This window comes from Camelina sativa, chromosome 17, assembly GCF_030686135.1.
Source record: "Camelina sativa cultivar CO46 ecotype springtype chromosome 17, ASM3068613v1".
Lineage (NCBI taxonomy): Eukaryota > Viridiplantae > Streptophyta > Magnoliopsida > Brassicales > Brassicaceae > Camelina > Camelina sativa.
In genome coordinates, this window is record NC_141896.1 from 15,282,882 (window position 1) to 15,292,817 (window position 9,936).

The following is a 9,936-nucleotide window of genomic DNA, read 5'->3' on the forward strand; positions in this document are numbered from 1 at the left end:
TCTAACTTAGTATGAAAGAGCATCCAGTCATAAGGTTAATACAAGAAAATCGGCTCTGAGTGGCAAAAGGGTGAGTGATCCGACCAAAACTCAAATCAGATAGTTTCTCCAAATTCATAATGATGGTGGATACGTTATGTATTTGGGCCTTCCTTAACAGTTTGGTAGAAAGAAGGTTGAGCTCTTCCAGTTCATTGTGGAAAATGTCTAAGGCAAGACAAAGGGATGGAGTAATAAATTCCTCTCTCAAGGAGTAAAAGAGATCTTGTTGAAAGCAATAGCTATGGGTATGCCTGTCAAAAAGCATCTGTGATTATAGCAAATTATCGGTGGAATTCTAATCAACATGGGAATGCGGTACACTGGGTAGCGTGGGATCGAATGAAATATTTGAAGAAGGAAGATGGGCTTGGATTTAGAGATATTGAAAAATTCAATGAAGCTTTATTAGCTAAACAGGCCTGGAGAATCCTACAAAACCCCAATTGCCTCCTATCTCGTACGCTCCGTGGAAGGTATTTTTCTAATTCTAACTTCTTCAATACTAGCTGGGTTAAACTTGTTGTACAAAGGACTATGTTATATAATTGGTGATGGTCAGTTTATTCAAACATGGGCATACCCATGGCTTCCAACGCATACCCCTCGACCTCCAAGGAGAGCTTTTGTGTCTCAACCCGATACTTTCACTGTAGACAGTCTACTGCTTCCAGATAAAAGTGGGTGGAATGAAAGATTAGTAAGAGAGAGAATCCATAAGGTGACCCGCATGATGTATCTCTAGTCCTCTCTATCAAGATCAGTGTTTGGCAAAATAATGACTTCCTTGGCTGGCACTATACAGGAAACGGTTTCTACACAGTCAAATCTTGCTACTGGTTAGCAACCCACAATCCGGCTTTTGAATTCCAAGCTAGACCCCCACATGGAAATTCTCACATCAAGCATGAGATTTGGAAAACAAGAACCTCTCCAAAGTTTAAACATTTCTTGTGGCGATTAATGTCAAGAGCTTTAGCAATATGCACTGAATTAGAACGAAGATATATTGCTAGAAATGCCTTTTGTAAATGGTGTGTCACTAAAATAGGAACGACTGAACACCTCTTCTTCATTTGTCCACATGCACTGCAGATTCTACGATAGACTCTCCCATCTACCGGTCTGGATTTTATGGAAGATTTGGACAAGCCGTAACAAGTTAACCTTCCAGAACCATAATAACAATTGGCAACGTGACTTCAGAGAAGCAAAAAAAGAAACAGACAAATGGTTATCTGTGGAGACGAATACTACGTGATTTAATCCACATGGTTCATATCCCTGCAGAAACTCCAGAACATGTAACAACTCTTGGCAAACGCCTCCCCCTGGTTGAATAAAGTGTAACTATGATGGCAGCTTCATAAGTAGAGAAAGAAGATCGACAGCAGCTTGGTTAATACGGGATGATCAAGGTCTTTTTGTAAAAGAAGGACAAGCTACAGGTAGCGCTGTTACATCAGCTCTTGAAGCTGAATGCCAGAGCGTAATCTTTTCTATGCAACAAACCTGACTCAGTGGCTTCACCAAAGTGATTTTTGAAGTTGACCGTCAGACTTTGATTAAAGTAATCAATGGTGGATATCCATGGTTTGATATTTACTATTAGCTTCAAGAGATAAGAGGATGGTCAACGCGTTTTGAACCGATCGAATTCAAGTGGTGTACAAGACAAGCAAACCACCTAGCTGATAAATTGGCTAAATTTCAAAGATTTGTTAACACATATTTCATTTTTCACCTATCTATTCCCTTTTGTATTCGTTCTGATATGTCTTCTGTAACCGTACATTCCCATTTCCCATTAATCAATGAAGTTTTCGTGTATGGACTTACCAAGGGACTATATATTATTTATTAATTAATACAGATTGGGAAACAAAAACAGAAAAAGATTAACATAAAACAAGACAAATACAATATGAAAAGTCTCTAACGGCGGCTAATGTTCACCGGAATACTCTGCTTGTATCGGAAAAAATTGTCAGGATCAACTCTAGTCTTAACCTGAACCAACTTCTCAAAGTTATTGTTGTTAAAGCTTGAAGCAGCTTGGGGATCAGGCTAAGTATATTTAGGAGAATCTAAATATACATATCTAATATGCGAGTTTTACATTTCTATAGGAGTTATCTAATGGTAGTTTTCCAAAAGGGTTTTGAGTTATTTTCCCTATATAAGGAGGTGCTAGGTTGTAGCACAACTTATGAGATTTGAGATTAAGGTCTTTGAGCTGAGTTTTCCTTAATAATAAGAAGAGTTGTTCTTATTGATCTCTGTGTTCGTGATTTTTGAATTGGTATCAGAGCGGTACCGAGTTTTTTTTCTTTCTTCTTTTCTTCTCTTTCGGAGACTTCAAATCGTTTAGAGAAAAGATGAGTGATGATGAGAAAAACGTGATGAACAATGCTAAGGATGTTGGAGCTTCCTCTGTTAAGTGTCCTATGCTAACTTCTACGAATTACACGGTCTGGGCTATGCACATGAAGATCGCTCTTAAGGTTCAGAAGGTATGGGAGACTATCGATCCTGGGAACAAAGATGAAGAGAAAAACAATATGGCAATTGCTTTGTTGTTTCAATCCATATCCGAATCTTTGATCTTACAAGTTGGAGAGCATGATACATCAAACGGTGTTTGGGAAGCCATCAAAGCGAGACATGTTGGAGCAGAGAGAGTACGAGAAGCTAGATTGCAAACTCTCATGAGTGAGGTTGACAGAATCAAGATGAAGGAAGGGGATACGATTGATGTTTTTGCTGGTAAACTTGCTGAGATTTCTTCAAATTCGGCGGCTCTTGGAGAAATAATTGATGAACCTAAGCTTGTAAAGAAGTTTCTCAAAACTTTACCACGGAAGAAGTATATACACATCGTCGCTTCTCTTGAGCAAGTTCTCGATCTGAAAACAACAACCTTTGAGGATATTGTGGGTAGGTTAAAAGCATATGAAGAGCGACTCAATGAAGAAGATGAAGAACAAGAAGATCAGGGCAAGCTCATGTACGCCAACAACGATTCTCGACAAGAAAATTTTGGAAATAACAGAGGAAGAGGAGGAAGATCTTACTGGAGAGGAAGAGGCCGTGGACGTTTTGGATACAATCAAAACGGATCATACAGACAAGTGCGTGATAAAGAGCGAGAGGCTATGATCAGTTGTTTTCGATGTGACAAACAGGGACATTTTGCTGTTAACTGTCCTGACAGATTGCTCAAACTCCAAGAAGTGGTTGATAAAAAGGAAGATGAAACACACGAAGCTGATGAGTTAATGATGCATGAAGTGGTCTACCTCAATGAGCAGAAAGTTAAACCAACCCGTTTCGATGTGAATTTCGACTGCAAAAACGTGTGGTATCTTGACAATGGCACAAGCAATCACATGAGTGGGAATCGAGAGTTTTTTGGGAACATTGATGAAAGTGTGACAGGAATGGTGAGGTTCGGCGATGATTCCCGCATTGACATAAAAGGTAAAGGCTCTATACGGTTCGTGTTCGAGAATGGTGTGAAGAAAGTCTTACACAATGTGTATTACATACCCGAGTTAAAAAGCAATATCATAAGTCTTGGTCAAGCCACTGAAGCAGGCTGTGAGGTTAGAATGAAAGAAGATTCTCTAATGATATATGATCGTCAAGGACAACTACTGGTGAAGACAACAAGAGCAAGAAATCGTTTGTACAAGGTGATCCTGGACATCGATGATACAAAGTGTTTGCAGTTAACAACATCAACAGAATCATCAAAGTGGCATGCACGGCTGGGTCATGTTAACTTGGAGACTATGAAGATGATGATTAAGAATGAGCTAGTGAGTGGTATACCAAGTTTCGCAGTAGAGAAGGAGATTTGTGCTTCATGTCTCGTCGGAAAACAAACCCGGAACTCTTTTCCTCAAGCGACTTCCTATCGAGCTACTCAACGTCTTGAGCTTATTCATGGAGATTTGTGTGGACCTATTACACCTCCCACTGCTGGTCATAAGAGATATGTCTTTGTGCTTATTGATGACTATTCACGGTACATGTGGACTGTTTTGTTGAAGGAGAAGAGTGAAGCATTTGAGAAATTCAAAAATTTCAAGAAAATTGTTGAACAAGAAACAGGGGCTGTGATAAAAACATTTCGAACGGACAGAGGAGGAGAGTTTATTTCTCATGAATTTCAAGCCTATTGTGAAAAACATGGAATCAAGAGGCATTTAACGGCACCGTATTCTCCTCAACAAAACGGAGTTGTCGAGAGGCGAAATAGAACTCTTTTGGAGATGACTAGAAGTATCTTGAAGCATATGGACGTACCAAACTACTTGTGGGGAGAGGCAGTACGACTCGCTACATATTTGATCAATAGGATATCAACAAGATCATTAACAAAGTCCACGCCGTATGCAATGCTTAAGGAGAAAAAACCAAATCTAGAGCATGTAAGAGTGTTTGGCTGTGTCGGTTACGCAAGAACAGAGGCTGTCGGGAGAAAGAAGCTAGATGACAGGTCAAGAACATTAGTGCATCTAGGAACGGAACCTGGTTCAAAGGCTTATCGTCTATACGATCCGGTGAATAGAAAAGTAATCGTAAGTCGAGACGTAGTCTTTGAGGAAAAGAAAAGCTGGAACTAGAGCAAAACTTGAAGAGAGACAAGTAGAGACTCTGGGATGTTTGTCATTGACTTGGGAAAATTTGGTAATAAAGGCATTAGAGAGTTGCAAACGATTGGAGAAGCAGAGGAGTATGAGCGAGATAGTCGAGAAGTTTCTGAGAATGTGGTGAATAATGAAGCAGATGTAGTGGAAAAAGAAAGCATTGATGGTGAAGATGAAGACCATGGAAGTAATAGTGATAGTGATGCAGAGCATGTGGTGCAACTACAGCTGCGGAAGTCAACGAGACCGAGAGCGAGACCAGCGTACTTAAACGACTATATTCTTCTCGCAGAATATGAAGGTGAACGTCTTCTTTTGACAATGAATGAGGAGCCATGGAATTTTACTGAAGCAAGAGAGTTAAAAGTCTGGATAGAAGCATGTGAAGATGAGCTGTCTTCTATTGAAAGGAATAGGACTTGGACCTTGGTGGATCTTCCTGTTGGAGTCAAACCTATTGGACTAAAGTGGGTATTCAAGATAAAACACAATTCTGATGGGAGTGTTAATAAGTACAAGGCACAGTTGGTGGCTAAAGGATACGTTCAAAGGCATGGCATTGATTACGATGAAGTTTTCGCTCCTGTGGCACGTATCGAGACAGTTCGTTTCATTATTGCTCTAGCAGCCTCAAAAGGTTGGGAAATTCATCATCTTGATGTAAAAACTGCGTTCCTCCATGGTGAATTGAAAGAAGAAGTCTATATCACCCAACCGGAAGGATTCATAAGCTTAGGAAATGAAGACAAGGTGTACAAGTTACACATAGCTCTTTACGGTTTAAAGCAGACACCTAGAGCTTGGAATGATAAGCTTAACAAGATTCTCAAGGAGTTAAAATTTCATAAATGCTTGAAGGAGCCATCGTTGTATCAAAAGGAGGATCATGGGGAACTTCTCGTTGTGGCTGTGTATGTGGATGATTTACTCATCACTGGTTCATCTTTGAAGTCGATATTAGAGTTTAAAAGGGAGATGGCAACAAAATTTGAAATGAGTGATTTTGGAAAATTGACCTTTTATCTCGGAATTGAAGTGCATCAGTTAGAAGGAGGTATTGTTTTGAAACAAGAAAGATATGCGATGAAGATACTACAAGAAACTGGAATGGTAGGTTGCAACTCGTGCCATGTTCCGATGGATCAAAATTTGAAGTTGTCAAAGTCTCAAAAGGAGAGAAATATTGATGAAAAGGAGTATAGAAGAAGCATTGGCTGTCTACGCTATTTACTTCACACACGACCAGACTTATCCTATAGTGTTGGAGTCTTGAGTAGATACATGCAAGAGCCTAAAGAATCTCATGGAGCAGCACTGAAACAGATTCTTCGATACTTGAAAGGAACTTCATCGCATGGTCTCGTCTTTACACGATCGGATGATGTCAAACTTGTGGGTTACAGTGACAGCTCGCATAACATTGACGAGGATGATGGTAAAAGCACAACGGGTCATATCTTCTACTGCGCCGACTGTCCAATCACTTGGTGTACGCAGAAACAAGGAACCGTAGCTCTATCATCATGCGAGGCAGAATACATGGCTGCTACGGAAGCTGCAAAGCAAGCCATTTGGATTCAAGAGCTCTTTGCCGAGATCACTGGAAAGGAATGCGAGAAGGTCACTATTCGGATTGATAACAAGTCAGCAATTGAGCTAACTAAGAATCCGGTGTTCCACGGTCGAAGCAAACATATACACAAGCGTTACTATTTTATTCGTGAGTGTGTTGGGAATGAACAAGTAGAGGTTGAGCATGTCCCAGGAGAAAAACAAAAGGTTGCCATATTGACTAAAGCACTTGGGAGAATCAAGTTCAAAGAAATGAGAGATTACATTGGAGTTCAAAATGCAAGTGAAGATGTTTTCAAGCTTAAAGGGGAGAATGTTGTTAAAGCTTGAAGCAGCTTGGGGATCAATCTAAGTATATTTAGGAGAATCTAAATATACATATCTAATATGTGAGTTTTACATTTCTATAGGAGTTATCTAATGGTAGTTTTCCAAAAGGGTTTTGAGTTATTTTCCCTATATAAGGAGGTGCTAGGTTGTAGCAAAACTTATGAGATTTGAGATTAAGGTTTTTGAGCTGAGTTTTCCTTAATAATAAGAAGAGTTGTTCTTATTGATCTCTGTGTTCGTGATTCTTGAGTTATCCTTAAAATACTTAATTCCATACACTCTACCTTCCTCGTATGTTGAGTTCAAGCTCTTCCCAATGTCAACGTCCCTGTAGTTCAAAAACGTCTCCCTTGGATTCTTAGACACGTAAGGGCTCATTGCGTCGAATACTCTTTCCGTCTGGCTTAAGCAATCGCTAGCCGCTGCTTCACCTGACACGAACCAGTTCGAGGAATACTGAATCTTGAACACGTTCCCTGCTCGGTGAGGAAACGCCGTCTCTGTCTCCGGGATCTCGCTCATTCTCCCGCCGTACGGGTTCCAAGCCATCGTCACGTTCTCGTTCTCTAACAGAATCTTGAATATCGATTCTAAACCGGGTTTTGAAATCGGTTTCTGCACGTAATCGGATTTTCTCTTGAGGAAGATTTGTTTTTGCGGTATCCGGTTTAGCATGACCGATGTTGGTGCTGTACCGGGTGGGATACTAAGCCAGAACAGAACCGATTCGATCCATTTCATTTCTATGCAGTCTGTTTTATTCAGACCGAGTTCAGGGAATTTGGAGTTTGTAATCTCTAGAAGCTTCTCGGAGTCTCCTAAGAACATTCCCATGAAAGAAGCCTTGATAGTCTTGTTACTTGAGCTCAACGTTAATCTTATAAACAAATCGTTGTCGATCTTGTCAGCGATCTAGGGTCGCACCGGATTGGACCCACGCGGTGTCAAGTCTTGGATCGATTTTGATTGACCGTAAGTTAAACATGTCGAGGACTACGAAATCGACCGTGGATAAATAGGACATTCCGTCGTAGTCGTGGCCTCCGCTACGGATTCGGAGCTGGAGGCCGAGTTTTTTGGCGCAGTTGATTGTAGCTTGGACATGAGTGAGGTGAGCCGCGGCCACGATCGGGTTTACGCGTAGTGCCGTTGAAGTAACGGAGATTACGGACGTAGTTGTTGAGGATGGTGAGGAAGTTAGGGTTTTGTTGCGTGTATGTGAAGTTTTGGATTGGGGACTTTTGGTCGGAAGGTTTGAAAACACTCAGACATTGTGTAACTGTCTTCGAGTGTTGGTGGTGCTGATAATGATGTTGGAATTATAAGGAGAAACACTATGACGATTAGGTTTTGAGTTGTTAGAGCATTCATTTCTCTTACCTTGTTAACACTATGACGATAATGGCTTTAGTGTTCTGAGAGATTGGTGAGGGATTGTATTATATTCCTCTATCTTGTTAACTAGATTTCTATAACTTTTTTTTTATTAGTACAAACGGTTGAATATAATTATAATTATTCAATATAGATATATAAATATATATAAATGTCAAATTTATTTTATTAAATGATAAATTAATAAAATAAATACATTTATTTCTATTTCTTTCATTACTTATAAATATTACTTATAAATTGACATCTATATAGATTTATATAATAAATATAAATTTATATAATACATTACTTATAAAATAAATACATCTATTTCTATTTCTTTCGTTAATTTATATATCTATATTGATGTCTATTTCATTACTTAATAAAATAAATTTGACATCTATATATTCTATAATTTATCTATTTCTTTTAACATCTTTTGCATATACTCTCTTTTCACGTTCTACTATATCACTTATAATATATATATATATATATTATCTCGCTTATAATATATTGATTATGAAGACATATCATAACTATTTTTCTATCTTACAATACTCTTTTTTTTTATTGGTTGACTGATCATTACTTACTAACGGACGTAAATTTTTTTAGAGAATATACCCATCCTTCGTCTCAAAGTTTCTTTAACAATTTTATATACTACACATAATATTAGAATTTTTAATATTAGTTTCTTCCTAGTAATCAAACTCATAATTAGATTTTTTTTAAATCCATAAACATCATATTATGATATCAATTATTAAATTTATCTTAAATGTTTGATAGAAGAAAAAATTATGTCCACATATATAATTTTTTTACTTTAAAATACGTATAGTCTACTATGGTCTATATAGTGTTCTTTTAATTTGGTTGTCCTATATCTTACAAACTCATAAGATTACTCTAACTTTTAAATATATGTATTTATCCAAAAAATAGATTTCTTTTTAATTTTAATTAAAATTCTACAATCTACCACTACTTTTGTAATTGTTTTATTACAAGTAGCTTTTTCAGATTCCTTCTTAGTATTTTCACTATTTTTTTTGGTGTGTGATGTTCAGTTTTCTTTAATATATTTGATTTTAAGTAACCTTCTACATTTCTCTTAAGTATATATATTATTTTAATTTTTGAGCACTTGCTTAATATTTTTACCTTTTTGTTATATATCTTTGTTTATTTAATCTCTATTCATATTTTACTTTGATATTTTTTAACTGTACTTTTTTTTTTATTTTGTTTTTGGTTTATATTTTAGTTTAAATTATTTAAAATGATTGTTTTTAATAATAATAAATATATTAGTGAATTAATTGATGCATTAACTTTAAATTTTATATTTTTTGATGATGTGAATTAATTTATTGAGATTGAAAATAAGAATTGATGAGATGGAAGAAGGAGAAGAGAGAAAAGCCAACTTTATAAATATGGATTAAAAGCCACTTATACCCATTTTGTCCCAAAACAGGCTAAAACCAAGAAAACATTGCTTAGAAAGTGTAAACAGCTATGTTAGTGTTTTTGGGGTTAAAATGTGTCTTAATCCAATGCAACTGACTAATTATGAGAGTTTGAGATTGATGTGGAGAGATTAAAAGCCACTTATACCCATTTTGTCCCAAAACAGGCTAAAACCAAGAAAACATTGCTTAGAAGCACTAAACAGCTTTGTTAGTGTTTCTGGGGTTAAAATGTGACTTAATCCAATGCAACTGACTAATTATAAGAGTTTGAGATTGATGTGGAGAGTTTAAAAGCCACTTATACCTATTTTCTCCCAAAACAGGTTAAAACCAAGAAAACATTGCTTAGAAGCACTAAACAGCTTTGTTAGTGTTTCTGGGGTTAAAATGTGTCTTAATCCAATGCAACTAACTTATTGTAAGAGTCTGAGATAGATGTGGAGAGTTTAAAAGCCATTTATACCCATTTTGTCGCAAAA

At 37.2% G+C, this 9,936-nt stretch overlaps 1 pseudogene; it reads right to left on the reverse strand.

The window, feature by feature from the left end:
• Positions 1 to 1,974: 1,974 nt before the first annotated feature.
• LOC104759685 (berberine bridge enzyme-like 14 pseudogene) lies at positions 1,975 to 8,071 on the reverse strand (annotated as a pseudogene).
• Positions 8,072 to 9,936: the final 1,865 nt, after the last annotated feature.